The sequence below is a fragment of the Cryptomeria japonica genome, chromosome 3, assembly GCF_030272615.1.
Source record: "Cryptomeria japonica chromosome 3, Sugi_1.0, whole genome shotgun sequence".
In the NCBI taxonomy this organism is placed as follows: Eukaryota; Viridiplantae; Streptophyta; class Pinopsida; order Cupressales; family Cupressaceae; genus Cryptomeria; species Cryptomeria japonica.
Genome location: NC_081407.1, coordinates 902,585,970 through 902,604,492, shown reverse-complemented (window position 1 = coordinate 902,604,492; position 18,523 = coordinate 902,585,970).

The following is an 18,523-nucleotide window of genomic DNA, read 5'->3' as shown; positions in this document are numbered from 1 at the left end:
GTCCCTCCATCTCATGATTCAAAAATGTTGAGTTGCAAGTGTGGATCTAGCCCATATGCAGTAACCTTTTAGTTTTTGAACCTTTTGAGATCCATCTGCTTTTGATTGATGCAGTCTTGTGTATAATAGGTCTAATTAAATGTATCAAAGGTACACCCGCCTAGGTTTTGCAGAGCCTGAAGAGTAGAAGGATTCATATCCTTGTCATGTTGTCCAAGCCCTGAGGTTCTTCATAGATTGAATTGGCTACTTCATAGATCAATTACAGGTATACTTGGGTTATCACTTTTGGTGAACAACAGATAGGACACACTAAATTAGGGGCACAAACATGAGGTGTAGATTAGCTCAGTGACAATTTATGATGCTATATTTAGCCCCCACTTTAATAGGAGTCATATGAGCCTATGAAAATACTCACAGTAAAATAGATGAAAGATGGAAGAGAGGAGTGATTAGGAGCACAATCACAAGGAGGATAAGACATCACTAATTTCGAGGAACTAAGCCCCCAATCTTAGGATATTAACTCACTCAAATGCATGCAAGGGTACGCAAAACAAGACAAAAATAAAAAAGGCAAACAAAAATAAAAATAAATAGGTAAAAGACACACAACACAAAAAGCTAAAAACCAAAAACAATACCTCAAGTCAACTAGCAAAAGAGACCTCAATATCAAAAATGTCTCAACCACTAATATAATTCTTGAAAAATGCTATCTCAAGAACATAAGCGATCGCATAAAAAGATAAAGAGAATGTATCACCCATGAACTACAAATAGAAAAGATATGAGCTCATGAGAAGAAAAGAGAGAAGGAATGGATACATGTTTTGATGTGTTTTTCTAAGTGATCCATGAGAATAAGAATGAGAGACAACATGGATACACATTCTAGATGTGTTTTTCTAGGTGATCCATGTTGGGGAGGAGATTAGGAATAGTCTAGCTATGTTTTGCTAGTTCCACTCATCCTCGTGCGTGTGTGCAAGTAGTGTTTGGTTTCAGGTGTTAAGAATCCCTTATAAGAGTTTGTTTCTCTGGTTTCGAGCTTGCAACAACTTGTGTAAGACATGTGATAAAAATGCAAATGTGTGTCTCGTATCAGGAAAATCTCGTGTAAGAGTTTATTTGCTATAGTTTTGAGAATGTGTAACCTCGTGTAAGCCAAATATATGCCTTTTTTGTAGGAAATCTCATGTAAGAATTTTTTTTCTTTGGTTTTGATAAAGTGCACCCCATCTAATACATATATAAATGTTTTCTCTAGTTTCGGGCATAATGTATCACATGTAAGAGTTTGTTTTCTTTGGTTTTGAGAATGAACACTTCGTTTACGACATACAAAAGTATAATACAATATGGTACAAAGAGGGTGATGTGTATGCCAACATTAAGATGTCAACATATCCCTATGTTGATGTCTTAAGGATATAGAAACAAGGATACCCACCTTCAACACCAAGGAGATATCCTTTTAGGCAACAATGTTCATAAATCCAAGCTAAAGAGGCAATACTCTTACAAGCAAGGATAAGATAGTTGAAAAATAGATATCTTGCAACAAGTGTAAATAGTATCCTTGGAGGAGAATAGATCTTTGTTCAAAATGCATCTACCTCCAAGAAGAGTTCTCGAACAAACATAACATCTTCTACCAAAAGAAGGGAAGGAGAACAAGAATGCCTATCTTCCTCCTATTACTAGATGAAAGGGATTCTTGATGAAGGATAACACACTTTTGACCCAATGTGAGGGGTAAGTTTATAATATATGTACATTTCCAAGTGTAAAAGAGGTTTTATTCAAGGATACACACCTCTTGCATAAGAGAGAATCCTTGAGCAAACAACAACTTCACACAAGGATGACATCAAATCATAAGCGAACACCACTCAACAAAGAAAAAGTGGATCCCTAGAAAGAATAAGAGAGAAATCAATGCCCCCAAGTGTAGGGACAATGAGAATAATTACACAACCTCTAAGGAGAGATTAGACATAAGAAAATTTACAATATACTTGTAGACACCTAAAATTGTCACGTCTAACTAAATAAATATCTTTATTTATTTAATTATTTTAGCCTAATTCATCTATTAATTAAATAAATCTTTATTTATTTAATTAATTCATTTATCCTCTTATAGCCTTATTTCTCATTTAGATAAATACATTTATTTATTTAAATTTTTCTTTTTCTAAATTAAATAAATATCTTATTCATTTAATTAATCCCACTTCTTCTATTAATTAAATAAATCTTTATTTATTTAATTAATTCATTAACCTTTTCTACCCATGGCACATGTCATTCATCTCTTAATTCATACACTACCTACCCCTTTCATTATTTTATTATTTCTTTTACCTACCCTCTAATCATAGCCGACCTCCTTTTACACCTCTCAATCTTATCCCTCCATTTCATATAGTGTCTTCTATATAAGGAGATGCTTCCTAAAGTATCAGGAGCTCTCAATACAAAATTCAGAATTTTTGGAGTACATTTTCATTTTCTATGAATTTTTTATGATTTTTCATAAAAAATTAATCTTGAGAGCAAATGAGAGAATTTTTTGGATTTTATTACATTTTTGGAAATCACTCAAAATTATACACAGGATCTGTTCTTTGTGACTTTAATTTTGATGCAAAATATTTCCCTAAAAATCAGATATTTAAAAATTAGGGTTTTTCCTTATTTTGATCAGATCTCACAAACGGCTTTGAATTTTGGCATCAAATTTTTTGTGAAGATCAAGAAAAATATCCGAAGGATTCAGTAAAAATTTCAGATTTTTTGGATCACTTGTTCAATTTATATTAATTTTTTATGATTTTTCATAAAAAAATTAATTTTGAGAGAAAATTAGCGAAATTTTTGGATTTTCTTACATTTTTGGAAATATCTCAGAATTATACATAGGATATATTCTTTGTGATTTTAAATTTGATGCAAAATCATTCCTCAAAAATTGGATCTTTGAAAATTAGGGTTTTGCATTATTTTGCTCTTATCTCACAATCTACTTGGATTTGTTATAAGAATTTTGTATGCAGGTTTGGAAGGTCACAAAGAGTGTCCACTAAAAATTTCAGATTTTTTTGATCTATTTTGCATTTTATATGAATTTTTTATGATTTTTCATAAAAAATTAATTTTTGGAGCAAATTAGCAATTTTTTTGGATTTTCTTACATTTCTGGAAATCTCCTAAAATTTTACAGGTGGTCTTTTTTTATGATGAATCAAATCTTTGAATTGGTCAACAAAATGCATTGTTGAAGGCCCCTATTTCACAAAGTCTTTTGGATCTAAAATTTACCTAACTTGTGCGCTTGCAGGAAGGGGTGATTATTTCAAACAATCCAAACTACTAATAAATCTTTGTTGCAGGTCCTTGGCAAGGGTTTTTGGATTTTTATTATGTGCCTTGTTTTCATAGACTAGCAAACACTTCAATTGGTGCACTAAAATTGAATCATTGTCTTTTGTGTCTTGAGCAATAGGCTCTTTTTGTTTAATCTTTAGAGGGCCTGTCTTCCCGTGTGGTCATTGGGACTACTAGTAAGAAGAGAACAACCCAAGTGGTAGCGAGGAAAACCCACCTATTCCAAACCACTATAAACAACTGTATTCATGGTGAAAACTATGGATAATGTGTGCTGATTAGTTCATACCGACATTATGTCTCCCCATAAACCCGTTTGATCAAATTTATTTGATCAGTTGTAGGGCGTAACCCCTACCGGCTGGGAGCCTTCTGTATTTACAGAGCTGAAAGTGCCACATGTATGGCCACACGAGCGAATGCCCTTACTAGCACCTTTTTGTTTTAAAATCCAAAATCCTTCTAGTTGTTGAGGCAAGAGGTCGGACCTCTGGTAGCGGCCCACACACATACGGTTCTTAGTAGAGATACAAAGTTCGCCATGGGGAGTTTTCGTGGGGACTGATACTTGGCTGACCTGAGAAGTGAGTGCCACGGGTGGAGCTAGTGAGGTCAAGCATCTAAGAATCCGCTTTGAATAGCGTAGCCTCAGGGGTAAAACCTCATGTGGGATCAACAACTATTGTCTTGGCCAGCCATAAGAATTGTGCTTGACTTATTTTAAACATTCAAAACATTCAAGACCAAACAGCAAAACATTGTGTCTTTTGTGTCTTCAAGTGTATGCAAAATATTTTTACATCAAACAACACACTTTTCTTGGAGTCATTTTGACTCTAAACACTTGCAAACATTGAGTCCTCATCAACATTGTGTCCTCTTGTCATGAAAAACAGTCAAACATTCAGATTTGGTCACAACCAACAACTTCACAAATTGGAAAAATTTTACAGTCCAGCAAACAAGAGCAATCAGTTTCGGAATTCTTGAGCTTCCTAGGTTGTTTCTCCAGGTTTTCATCTAGCATTCAACTTGTCTTTGGGTCTCACAAAGTCCATCATTGCTTTACATCTTGCATTAAATTTACATTTGTCTAAACTTGAGTCAAAAGGTCACTTGCTTGTCCTCATCATACTTTGTCAACACACTACATACAACAACATTTTGCTAAGTGGTCCCTCATCAAGGTCTATCACCTTTGGGTTTCATTTGGTCTTACTTAGAGTCAAGGTCAACTTACCTCATCAAGAGAAACTATCCTCTCTTTGGAAGTCACACCTACTCTACTACATACATACTTGGTCTTACACTTTGGACATTGCAAGTACACCTCAGATTCATTTACATTCCATCCAACTCTTGGTCTTCCATACTTTTTCCATTTTCATCTAGTCTCACACATCTCGGTCAATACCTAGTTCATGGTTGAAACCCGTCTTCAAAAATCTAGGAGAGAAACTAAAGAGGCTCAAGAGTCCGCAAACATGAGTTCTTATGAGTATGACAATGATATCTTTTTCAATTCTGATCATACTACATTACCTGACATGGATGCCTATAGAAACATTCCAAATGTTGAGAACATGGACACTACAAACAACAATGATACACACAATGATGATATGGACAACTTGGTCGTTGTTGTCTCCCCCTAGAGATCTGACGTCTCCTACCTCTGCATCTGGTAGAAAGATCAGTATCAAACGTACTCTACCCCACCAACCTGTGAACCCTGACGTGACTCTGACATCATCTATATCAAGTTATGGGGCAATGTCGTCATCACTCCCCTGTGGACTATCCTGTATGTATCCGAGGGTAGGACGAGGTAGGTCCTGAGGTCGTAACGCACTCCTGGTCGATCGTGCATAGGTAGGAGCAGCAGGTGGAATGTTCTGCACCTGTCTGAACTATTGCATGCATCATCGCCAGTAGTACAACATTACCACATGGTCCTATTGTCTGACTAACTCCACTGCAGAAAGGGTCGTTGGTGACACTCGCTCCCCCTAGATGGGAAGTCGTAGAATGCAGTAGTCATCAATCAATGTCACATTCATCTCTCTTGTGGGCAGCTGAAAGGACATGGTGTCCACGTCCCACCTCTCCATCAATGCCCATAGCATCAGGGCATGGAACTGAAACTCGGGTAACATGTATGTCCACCATAAACCAACTCTATGGAGGAGTCATCTATCGGCAACTGATAACTCATCTGCTCAACTCTGCAACATCTGCAACCGGTGCCCTGATGTATGCTCCCGCATCTCGAGCAATGTCTGCACACAAACAACTTTGTCATTAGTTCTGATTCCACTTTTCCAATAGACGCCTGCGCACCCAAGAGAGGGCATCGTGTCTTTTGGACGCCATCACCCTTCTAGGATGACAATGCATTGTCCGGATGAATGTGTCTGTCTAAGACATAGGCGCGCAGACCGAATGATAGTACATCCCAAGGATGCTTGTGCAACCGTCTAAATAAAATGCTCCAAAAAAAGCACTAAAAATACAAAACAAGGCATGTTTCAAGTTGTACCTGGTCGGGCTCACTGCCCTGTTCAACCGTGATCCACAAATCCTCGATCTTGCTAACCCTAAGAGCTTGTATGCGTGGAATTTTTACTCAGATTCTATTCAAATCTCAGCTAGAATGCTTGCAGTGAATAGTAACAATGACCCTACTTGGGGCACACTTTCAAGTATATAGCCTAATTTTTGCCCGAAATGGCTTTTGCCCATTTTTGGACAATTTTTGCTCATTTTCCTTCCTAGTTTCCCCACCTCACTGGGGGAAAAACATGAGGGGGCATATAATCACCTTCATCTTATTTTTCTCTTATATCCGTACTAACACTCTGTAATCATTCTTCTCGCCGAAGTAGCTTCCTCCATTTTTTCGTGCTGACAACTTTTCTAGTCTTGCAGTATGGAATTCATCATACCAAATATTGGGTTTCCTCGTGGATACTTAGGGTCATTTCTCGTGATCGCTCACTCGACCCCTATAGTTTCTACAATATCCTTTTTGGCTAAGTATTTATTGCATCTACTACGTTTATTACACTACATGAGCTTAATGAACATATCTTTCCAAACTACTTTAGAGTGACTAATCCTTAGAGTTGATCAATCCACTAAAGCGGGGGCAAAATGAAGTGTCCTAAATTGCGCTTGATGCATTTATGACACTTGCACATGACACCTTGTGCATTTATGATAAATCCATGATCAAAATTATGTTATTTTGGCATGGATTCAAGAGACAAATATGCCCCATAATGCCTTAAAAGCCCCTTTGGCCCTACTTTTGGATGGACTATAGTGCGACGTAGGAACGTCCCAAAAATTTGGTAGAATCTCAAATCTGGCAATGAGTTGGACACTGGCTGACATGTGTCCCTTGGCTCGCGTTTCACCATAACGGCTCTCCGCACCCCTTTTTCGGGTTTAAGAACCCTTCCTAGCTCATTTTGAAGGGTTCCCACTTGGGTTCTTGGCTCTTGACTCTTATTGTGCTCTTGATATCATATTTCTCTCTTCATGCTCTTGGACACACACTCTATCAATATCAAGATACGACCATCTTGTGGTGGCTCTTACCAACAAACACTATTGTGGGCTTCGTCACGTTTGCATCTTCAACAAAGAGGGGTTTGGCTTTATGCCTCATCTTTTCTTTTATCCATTTTCATTACATGCAATGAGTCCTTTGCATTATTGATTGTATCTATTATCTAGGTGTATTCATTATTTCTCACATTTCCAATATTTAATGCATGCAATAGGGGTTTTCTTCCATTAAGCGTAGCATAGTTTCTATTTGCATATTTCCAAGTTTCCAATTTATCTTTCCAATATATCTATTTGGTTGTATGTGGTAGCAGAAACACCTAAATAGGGTTCTGATTGAGGCAAGCCCCTATATAGCCCTGACAACTTTCCCTGTCTCAGTGTGTGCAGGTGACGTACAGGTTCCACGCGCATGAAACTATATATAGAGTCAAATTTTGAGACTTTTCTGTCTGTGGGTCGTACAGACAACAATGCACCGCATTGGCATCGGAAACTCGAGAGCTCCCCAATCTGGAAGGTATAATCTGCTTTTGGTATTACACCATTCTGTAAAATTATTTTTTGTATATTTATTATTCTTGCATTGAAATTTTGTGTTTTAGTTAGTTTAGTTGTTATCCCTTGGCTCATCTTAGCGCCAGTTTGAAGAGGTAGCGACAGATTGATTTGCCTTCTAAGATTCATCATCTTGGAAGGGGGCAAATCTCCTCCCCTACAAAAGGATGTAGAATATTATGGGAAATGGATGGAGCCTTGGACTATTAAAGTGGGACATTATGGTTAGTAGTTATAGGAGATGGTTGGGAAATACTTGGAACACTCACAAAAAGAGATATGATAGGAATTCCTTCAAGACTAACATGTGTAAGATTGACATTTTGTGTAGATGTAGCCATGATAGGTGGAATATAAGTAGGTACATTAGGTAATTATGTTGGGGTAGGAATGGGATTTTCAACCTCATTAGTAGGATTAGAGAGATTGAGAGCCTCAACACAAATTTTCATTGACAAGATATTATCATTCACAATATGAGATATGCCACGCAACAAATCCACACCATGTTCGTCATTTTGAACCATCCTCCTCAACCCTTCAATCAAGGGGATTGCCTCACTATTTGAATGTTTTTGACCCATCCAATGTTCAAGCTTTTCCAAATCATGGAAAATATTTACTACTTGGCTAGGAGACACTCGTGTTAGGGATTCATCCTCATGATGAGAAGTGTGGGAAGAATGATTGTCAACACTATTAGGTATTTCATGTGTAGGCATAGAAGTTTCACCTAAGTTCCCATGGAAAATGTTAGTTGATTCGGGCTCTACACCTCTTAGGGAAGCCATAAGTCTATAACTTCTTCTTATGGGGATATTATATGTAGGGATCAAAGTCATAAAACTCATGCACAAAGCTAATGAGGGAAATGTCTAAATAATACAATTCTTTAACAAATTGACTATTTAAACATTACTTAAAATTTGAATCTCTATATGCATTTAAAATATAATACAAATCATATCTAGACATCTAAATCATAAATAAGCATAGGATATATTAAGCTCACCAAAATCTAAGGTAGTGAAATAGGATTCACAAGTCTATACATACAAACAAGGAATCTATTTCATGTCCATCAACTTACATTGGAAGGAGAATGATCCACTAGGCTCAAGATGATTTAAGCACAAAGTGGAGGCAATGGTCTTTAATTGTAAAGGAATATGACTCTGCAAATTATAATTGAAGAATGCAAGAAGTAGGTCCAAATAGGTCAAAATGATATTTTGCAACATGCACAGGAAGACAACAAACTAGCAAACTAATTCCAAAAAAAGATCTAATAGAGTAGACTATAACTAACTTGCACTATAAATTCATGCATAAATTGAGGGAGCAAGGCACCCAACTCAACTTCTCTTGGGACTAAGGTGCCTTGCTCGACTCACTCCCAATAATTTCAACTCCAATGAATTGCAGATTGTAACCCTCCTCCTACTTGCTCTGTACATGTTTCTATAGTGTCAGAAATTGTCATTGGTCCAATCTACACCTCATGTTTGTGTTCCCACTTTAGCGTGTCCTATCCTCATCCCCTCTCTAAGTTCATTCAAGCTCGATTATCCAATTTTGATGCCATGTACACCCTTTGGTGGGTCCCATAGTGAGATGCCCACCTCCTTGATTGCTTATTATAACCCCCTTTGTAGAAGGACCAAGGTACCCCAAAATGCTCTGGTCCCTTTCAAAGGGGCTCCGATTTGAAATGGGGTGAGTGCTATATATCCTTGCCAACATTTGAACCCCGGGGCTACACATGGTCGTTGGAGGTCGGCCTAATCGGTAAATTACCTAGGGAACCTATATAAAGACATCCTATCAATTTATTTAGACCTAGAAGAACATATTTTAGAGTATTCCTTCATCTGTGCAACATTCATTATCAAGAATCTTCAGAGTTTCAAGGCCGCATATTCATCATCAACCATTGTGGAGCAAAGTTACATCAATGTTCATGAGAGCATGTGTGTGTGATTGGGGGTTTTCATCTTCATGTGTTTGTCATGCTATTACATTCAACATTTGTGATTAAATTTAAAGAGCATTGCATCGTCATCATCAATTATAGATCCGAGGAAACAAGTGTGGAGATGTACTAAAAAAATTCAACAGTCAATAGTGACAAATAGGTTAGCTTTCCATGACAGAAAATTTGGAGGACTAGGGTGGATTTGTGCTACCTGGTCTTGAAAAATCAGGTTGAACTTCGAAGAATAGGTTTTAGACTTCTCATTTTTCTTAGATCTAGGTTGGTGACTCTATGGGATATTTGTAGCTCACTATTTTCGTCAAATCACTTCAAAAATTCCTCATTTTATCCTAATCTCATAAACAATCTATTAAATAGTTCAGATAACCGGAAGACAACTAAGAGGGGGGGATGAATCATTTTTCACAGATTACCAAAAGCATTAGCAATTTAAAACAACAATATCATAATAACAGTTAATCCAATTAAGCATAAACAATAATCCAAGAAAAAAAGCCATCCACACAACACCAAGATTTGTACGTGGAAAACCTAGTAAAGGGAAAAACCACGGTGGGAAGCCTACCCACAGTTAGATAATACTTATGCAGTAAGTATGTGAATTTACAATGAAGGAGCCTACACTTGCAGGAAGGCCAACAACCTAGAGCACACTGTTCATCACAAAAGGAGTCTCACTGACTACATACAAATCTAGACTACAATCTGGAGAAGTGTTGAACTGCAAAAGATAGCATCTCCTATGCCTGAGTACAGTTCTGGTTAAGCTCAATACCAAAGGACTAAATCCTCTTCTAGACCCAATTTGATCTCCAATGATCGACCAACTCCTCTACCTGAATGATATTACATTATTCACACATTACATTCCTTGACCATGACCTCTTACAATAACCATGATGATCTACAATGAGATCTTACATCTTATCTATATAAACCCTTGACCATAAAATATCAGGTTGGCTACCAAACAATAAACCAATTACATAATTACAAACCATGTCAGCCTTAGACCAAAACATATAAGACATCCCAGAAATACAACAATAGGTCCTATCCACACGTTACATCAATGTCGGTCCATAACCTAGATCAACCGAGACCAAGTATAGGTCCACACGCTTCAACAATGATCCCCAAATGCCAAGTCTCGAAGATGATCACCAACAACATCCTGAAACTCCATCAGAAGCTGCACCAACACCAATTATGCAATGCATCAACTATCTCCACCAAAAGCTTTGCCAGTGAAACCCTCGCCGGAACTAAAAACCAATCTTCATAGCAAGAAGGATAGCATTCAATCACCAGACCAAAACCAACTGACCAAATATGAGTATAAACATTATGAACGAGTCAATTCCATAACCAGATTATACCGGAGTCAACCAGATCATGTCGGATCCAAGTTAACCAAAGACTACTCAACCTACCGAGACGAGAAGGGTGCCAGTAAAGCATCCAAATAGCTAGCGTTGACATCAATGACAAAACATCAATGCAACACATAATCAATTCCAACAAATAGACAACAATCTCCCCCTTTGGTATTGATGGCAACACTAGATGTGACAAACATCTAAGTACCAAGAAATGCCAAATAAGTCTCCCCCTGTAGAAGACATCCAACAATCTCCTGCATATAGCTCTGAATATCAATGATTCTCTCCCTGTGAATAATATCTTTGTAAAGCTCTGAATTTCTTTTTCACATCATTATCTCTCCCCCTTTGACATCAATGCCAAAAATCTGATAGAAATATCAAAGCAAAAACATAAGCCTCTGAATCTCAAAGATGACTACTCCCCCTAAGCAATAGCATCCCACATCAATGCCAGAATGAATAGTATCTCTGATAATGCATACTGGACTGATACTAGACTGCATCAATCAAGTCTCTACCGGAGGGGCAAAAACCCCCAATCTGTCTCTCAGGTACTCAAATGATTCTTTGGATAAGGGTTTAGTGAAAATATCTGCAATATGTTCTTTAGTGTTCACACAAACCAATTTAACTTCATTTGCTTCCACCTTCTCCTTCAAAAAGTTATACTTGATAGATGTGTGCTTTTTCTTAGAGTGAAATACTGGATTCTTTGCTATATCAATAGTTATCATAGTGAATAACTACTGATGCATCACAATCCACCTTTATATCCTTCAACATTTGCTTCATCCATAAAACTTGTGTAGAATTAGTAGCAGTATTAACATACTCAGCTTCAGCAGTAGATAAAGAAGTACATGATTGTTTCTTGTTGATCCATGAAACCAACTTCTTTCCAAGAAAGAAATATCCACCAGAAGTACTTTTCTGGTCATCAACATCTCCAGCCCAATCATCATCTGTATATGCACATAAAGTAAAGTTATCATCCTTAGGATACCACAAACCATATAATGATGTGCCTTGCAAGTATCTAAAAATCCTTTTCACCGCCATCTCATGATTTTCTCTAGGATCACTCTGAAATCTTGAAATAATACAAACAACATTCATAATGTCAGGCCTAGTCTGAGTCAAATAAAGTAGACCTCCAATCATAGATTTGTATCTTGTAGGATTTATCGGTGCAGAAACATATTTCCTTGTCAATTTCTCACTTGTAACCATAGGTGTACTTATCGGTTTAGAATCTCCCATACCAAATTTCTTCAACAATTCTTTAGCATACTTAGTTTGACAGATAAAAATACATTTGTCAGTCTGAGTAATCTGCAAACCTAAGAAAAATTTCATCTCACCAATCATAGACATCTCAAATTCTTTCTCCATTTTCTTAGAAAATTCTTTGCATAATTTATCTTCACCTCCAAAAATAATGTCATCAACAAATACTTCAACAATCAGTATGTCATCATTAGTGATTTTATAATATAAATTATTGTCAGCACTGCCCTTAGTAAAACCAAGCTTCAAAAGATATTTATCCAACCTTGCATACCAAGCTCTAGGTGCTTGTTTCAATCCATATAAAGCTTTCCTTAACTTGCAAATCATATCAGTATCATCTGATAGTGAAAAACCACCAGGTTCCTCAATATAAACTTCCTCATCAAGATCCCCATTCAAGAATGCACATTTAACATCCATCTAATAAACCTTGTAGTTTTTATAAGCAGCATAGGCAAGAAATAATCTTACAGCTTCAATCCTAGCTACCGGTACAAAAGTTTCTCCATAATCAATTCCTTCCTTCTGACAATATCCTTTACAAACCAATCTAGCCTTATTACTTATAACTTTACCATCCTCATTCAATTTATTCCTAAAAAGCCATTTAGTTCCAATAACATTTTTATTTTTAGGTCGGGGAAACAAGGTCCATGTGTTATTTTTCTCAATCTGATCTACACATATTGATACCGGTTCAACTTGTAAAATTAAACACACCTCATTAGTTGTCAGTCTTCTTCTTGTCATCACTCATCCCCAATGATTTGATCTTCAAAATGATTCAATCTCACATACCTAGGAGTCTTTTGACTCTCTGTTCCTCTTCCCTGTTCTTCAGTTACTATAGAATTCTCTGATGTTGTCGGAGTAACTGGTTCAACTCTCCATTCCAGTAAAGGTGCTACCGATTCAGATATAATCATTTCCATTGCCGGTTCCTTCTCATAAATTCTGATTTGACTTTTGCTCAGCTCATCTACTTTGACATTAGCACTCTCCACTATTTTCTGCAGTCACTTGTTATAACATCTATATGCTTTGATTTCATCAGAATAACCAAGAAATATGCCTTCATGACTTCTAGGATCAAATTCCCCAATAGTATCATCTCTCTTGATATAACATTTACTACCAAAAATTTTGAAATACTTAACTGTAGGTGTATTGCCAAACCATAATTTATAAGGTGTCTTACCAGTTTCTCCTTTGATATGTACTCTGTTGAATGTGTATACTGTTGTACTAAATAATTCTCTCCAATAGATATGAGGTAGATTAGCTTCCATCATCATTGTTCTAGCAGCATCCAAGATAGTTATTTTTTTCCTTTCCACAACTACATTCTGCTGAGGTGTCTGGGGAGCATAAAATTGTCTTCTTATACCATGCTTGTCACAAAAGTTATTAAACTCACCGGATGTGAGTTCTCCACCATGATCTGATCTCAAACATTTAATCTTCAATCCTATCTCAGTTTCCACTTTAGCCTTAAAGATTTTAAACTTTTCAAATGCTTCAGATTTTTCTCTCAAAAAAGTAACCCACATCATTCTAGAATAATCATCAATGATTAGCATGAAATATCTATCACCATGAAATTTTTTAACTCTAGCAGGGCTTCATAATCTTAGGTATATCTCTAACAACCTTAGTTTAACTGATCTTTACAATGCAATCAAAATTCACATGACACAACCTTTTATGCCATAACCAACTCTCATCAATCTGTGTAATCAAACATGTCTTCTCACCGAAGTTCAAATGAAATATTACCTTTTATCTGTGTACCGGTTGGATTCTCCAAGGCAGATTTGTTAATGATTTTGCATTTTCCATCCTTGAACTGTAATTGAAATCCCTTATCTACCAATTGTCCTACACTCAAAAGATTATTCTTGAAACCTTCAACATAATAAACATTGTCAGTATTGTTCTTACCATCCAAGGATATAGTTCCTTTTCCTTTAATCATACATGCCTTGTCATCTCCAAATCTAACTAGTCCACCATCAATTTCTTGCAAAGACAAAAACTTCCCTTTTATCTCCAGTCATATGATGTGAACAACCACTGTCAATTACCCATTCATCCTTATCCTCAATTTTAGCAGCAAGTGCCTTCTCCTCAGGTACATTCTCTTCCTGTATCGGATCATCTTCTTTGATAGCCAATAATACCCATTATTTCCCATTGCTGGATCCACTAGTAGAGTCTTTTGTCGGTTCATCATCTGAATCAATAATGCCTTCCTCATCCTCTATGTAGCATGATTTGTCTCTATTTTTCCTGAATGTATACATGTTCTGATATACAGGGTTAGGTTCAAATGATCTCTTAACTCTTTCTTCAAATCTCGAATTTCTTTCAGGACATCTAGATGCAAAATGACCAGTCTTATTACATGCAAAACATTTAAAAGGTGCTTTTCCTTCATACTTACTTCCTACCAGTCCTTTCAGTACTCTTCTAGCAAATAGTGCTTCAAGTTGCTCAAACTCATCATCTTCTCTCTTCATATCTTCTAATTCTTTTGTATATAAAGGTCTCTAATCTTGCTTACCAGTTTAGATGTTGATGCATGAAAAGCAGGTTTAGTTTTCACAGCTCCAGAAGGTCCAAATTCCTCAAGCTCAAAAGTAGATAGTTTCCCAACCAAAGTATCTCCGTTGACAAATGTATTAGCTATTGTTCTCAATTCATTAATAGCAATAGCCTTCATTTTGTAAGCTAGTGGTAGGGCTCTCAGGATTTTAGAAACAATTTCATCTTCGTTCAAAGTTTCACCACAACATTGAATTCCCATAACAATCTCATTTACCCTTTCCATGAATGCAATAATCCTTTCATCTTCTTCCATCTTCAGGTTTTCATATCTCACCTGGTAACCATCAAGTTAGCAATCTTCACTGTAGGGTCACCTTCATTAAGAGTCTGCAATTTATCCCATAAAGCCTTTCTAGATGATTTGTCGGTTAATCCCATTATTTGTTGATCAGAAAGTGCACACAAGAGGGCTTCTCTTTCTCTACAATCATTCTCAAGCTCCTTGTCCAGGTTTGTCAGAGGAGGATTGCCAGATCCCGGATTAAAGGGTGTGATACCATTTTGCGTGATCTCCCAAATCTCCTTGCCAAGACATCTCTAATGAGTCTCCATCTGAATCTTCTATATTGTATAATTTGTTCCTTCAAGCCTTGGTATATCCCTTCTAAAAAAAGCTCCAGAAGAACTGGATGAACTTGAACTGTTAGTTGCCATAGGATCTTCCTCAAGCGGTTAAGCTTTCTGCAGAGAGGACCAAAACTCTGATACCAATTGTTAGACAGTTCAGATAACCGGAAGACAACTGAGAGGGGGGGGGGGTGAATCAGTTGTCACAGATTACCAGAAGCATTAGCAATTTAAAACAATAATTCCAGAATAACAGTTAATCCAATTAAGCATAAACAATAATCACAGAATAAAAGCCATCCACACAACACCAAGATTTGTACGTGGAAAACTTGATAAAGGGAAAAACCATGATGGGAAGCCTACCCACAGTCAGATAATACTTTTGCAGTAAGTATGTGAATTTACAATGAAGGGGCCTGCACTTGTAGGAAGGCCAACAACCTAGAGCACACTACTCATCACAAAAGGAGTCTCACTGACTACATACAAATCCAGACTACAATCCGGAGAAGTGTTGAACTGCAAAAGATAGCATCTCCTATTCCTGAGTACAGTTTCAATTAAGCTCAATACTGGAGGACTAAATCCTCTTCTAGACCCAATTCAATCTCCAATGATCGACCAACTCCTTTGCCTGAATGATATTACATTATTCACACATTACATTCCTTGACCATGACCTCTTACAATAACCATGATGATCTACAATGAGATCTTACATCTTATTTATACAAACCCTCGACTATAAACAATCAGGTCGACTACCAAACAATAAACCAATTACATAATTACAAACCATGTTGGCCTTAGACCAAAACAAATAATATCCAACACATAAGACATCCTAGAAATACAACAATAAGTCATATCCACACGTTACATCAATGCCAATCCATAACCTAGATCAACCGGGACCAAGTATAGGTCCACACGCTTCAACAATGATCTCCAAATGCCAAGTCTCAAACATAATCACCAATAGTAATTATGCAATGCATCAAAGATATCCACCAAAAGCTCTGCCAATGAAATCCTCACCGAAACCAGAAACCAATCTTCATAGCAAGCAGGATAGCATCCAATCACTAGACCAAAACCAACTGACCAAATATGAGTATAAGCATTATGAACAAGTCAATTCCATCACTAGATTATAACGAAGTCAACCGGATCATGCCAGATCCAAGTTAACCAAAGACTACTCAACCTACCGGGACCAAAAGGGTGTCGGTAAAGCATCCAAACAACTAGTGTTGACATCAATGACAAAACATCAATGCAACACATAATCAATTCCACCAAATAGCCAACACAATCAAATTCAACTTATAAAGAGAACTAATCATATCAAATCCAATTGAATCCAATCAGAAATCTCAGACTCTTTCCTCATCAAGGATTGAGCCTCGATCTATTGGGTTTAATCCTCTTTCAATGTATGTGGATTAATTGGGATATTTAGTGGTTTTATTATCTTAAACCCTAATTCTCAATTTTCCTTACATTACAGTTTCCATAGGTCTGTCGCTTGTTCCTGCACGTAGAAAAGAGAGAAAATGTTGGGTAGAAAGGGGTTTGCCTAAGTCAAACCCTAATTTTAGGAATTAACCTTGAAATCAAATTGAATTGAACTTGAAAGAAAAGTGTGCTAATATATAGAAGAGGCTAGAATTGCAAATGGAATGATTATAACTTCATAAACCTTCTTGATATTAAAATGTTCATGAAAATTTTGATGTTCACTTGAATATAGTTGGCTTTAAGAACGAAATATCATGGATGCCATCGCAAATGCATAGATTTGCAAATTACTCCTAATCTTCAGTGCCTTGATGATTGATCTCTTACTCTTGGAATTGAATTATCTTTTGTTGTCTCTTTTTGTGTCAATATCATCAAGATACCTAGAATGAGGGAGGATACCTTTCTTATATACCTCTACCAATCATTTCGGGGTGCAAAACTTGAAGCGGGCCAACACATGAAAAGATTATCACCTAACTAAGTTGACAGTTAAGTGTTTTAAGTGTGGAGCCAAACATGGGGAAGCATAGCTCCCTCCAATGTGGCCCCAAATTTAGACATGAGGTCCAAATTGAGATGGAGAAGCCAAAATGAGATGCTAAATTGGAATAGATCAAGCATGTCGGTCATGAAAGGCTAAGAACTCTAAAATAGGGCCTAGATAAGCAATAAATTGTATAGGGATGCAATTTACAATGCTACACATTCCAACAACACCAGTGTACTTGTAAAATCTCACACTAACATCCACTTTCTCAAGTGTCAATTTATAAATAAATTATCAAGATGAAAACCACAAACGGTTTTCCAAATCATGTGCTAAAACTACCAAAAGGATCTCACCCAACTTGTGCATAATTTCTAATGTCACCCTTGAGGATTCATTATAATTTTCTAACTTCCTATTTTACCTACTCAACACACCCACCCAACCTCTCATCATAATTGTCCCAAAATAAGCATATAATGACAAATAGTAAAGCTTGTCATAAGCTAGTTAAAATTATGAAGTCCCCTTTCTAATGCCCCTTACACATCATAAGATCCCATTATAGGATGCCACATGATCTCACCAAAGTAGGAAACCAAAACATGGTATAAATAAACATTTTAAATACATCTCACAACACTACATAAAGTACCAACATGTTGCATATGATGCCAACTCAAATACCATGCCAAATTTTGATATAGCACAATTAAATAATAATAAAATGTGATAATGTCCAATATGAATTATGAGAAATTACCAATATTAACTAAACAAAATTAGAAATTGTTAAGGTTATGACACCTTAATTCTCAACACAAATTCCCTTTACAAACAAAATTTTTCATCTAACCATCTTACAAATATCCTTATTAAAGATAATTGCACATCCACATTGTCATCTTACATACACAAAATATATGTTAAGCTAACAATAGATATGAAAAACCTTAGATAGAGATTTAACCCTCATATCTGTAAATGTCATTTTGACCTTTTCATTACCATTATTTTGTGAAATTTATTATCTTTCCAAAGGACTTCACCCCTAATGCAACTTTCATACAAAGAGAACAATTTTTTGTGAGGAGTATATGTAGCAAAGCTCTTGAATTGATCAACCATGCAATGCCA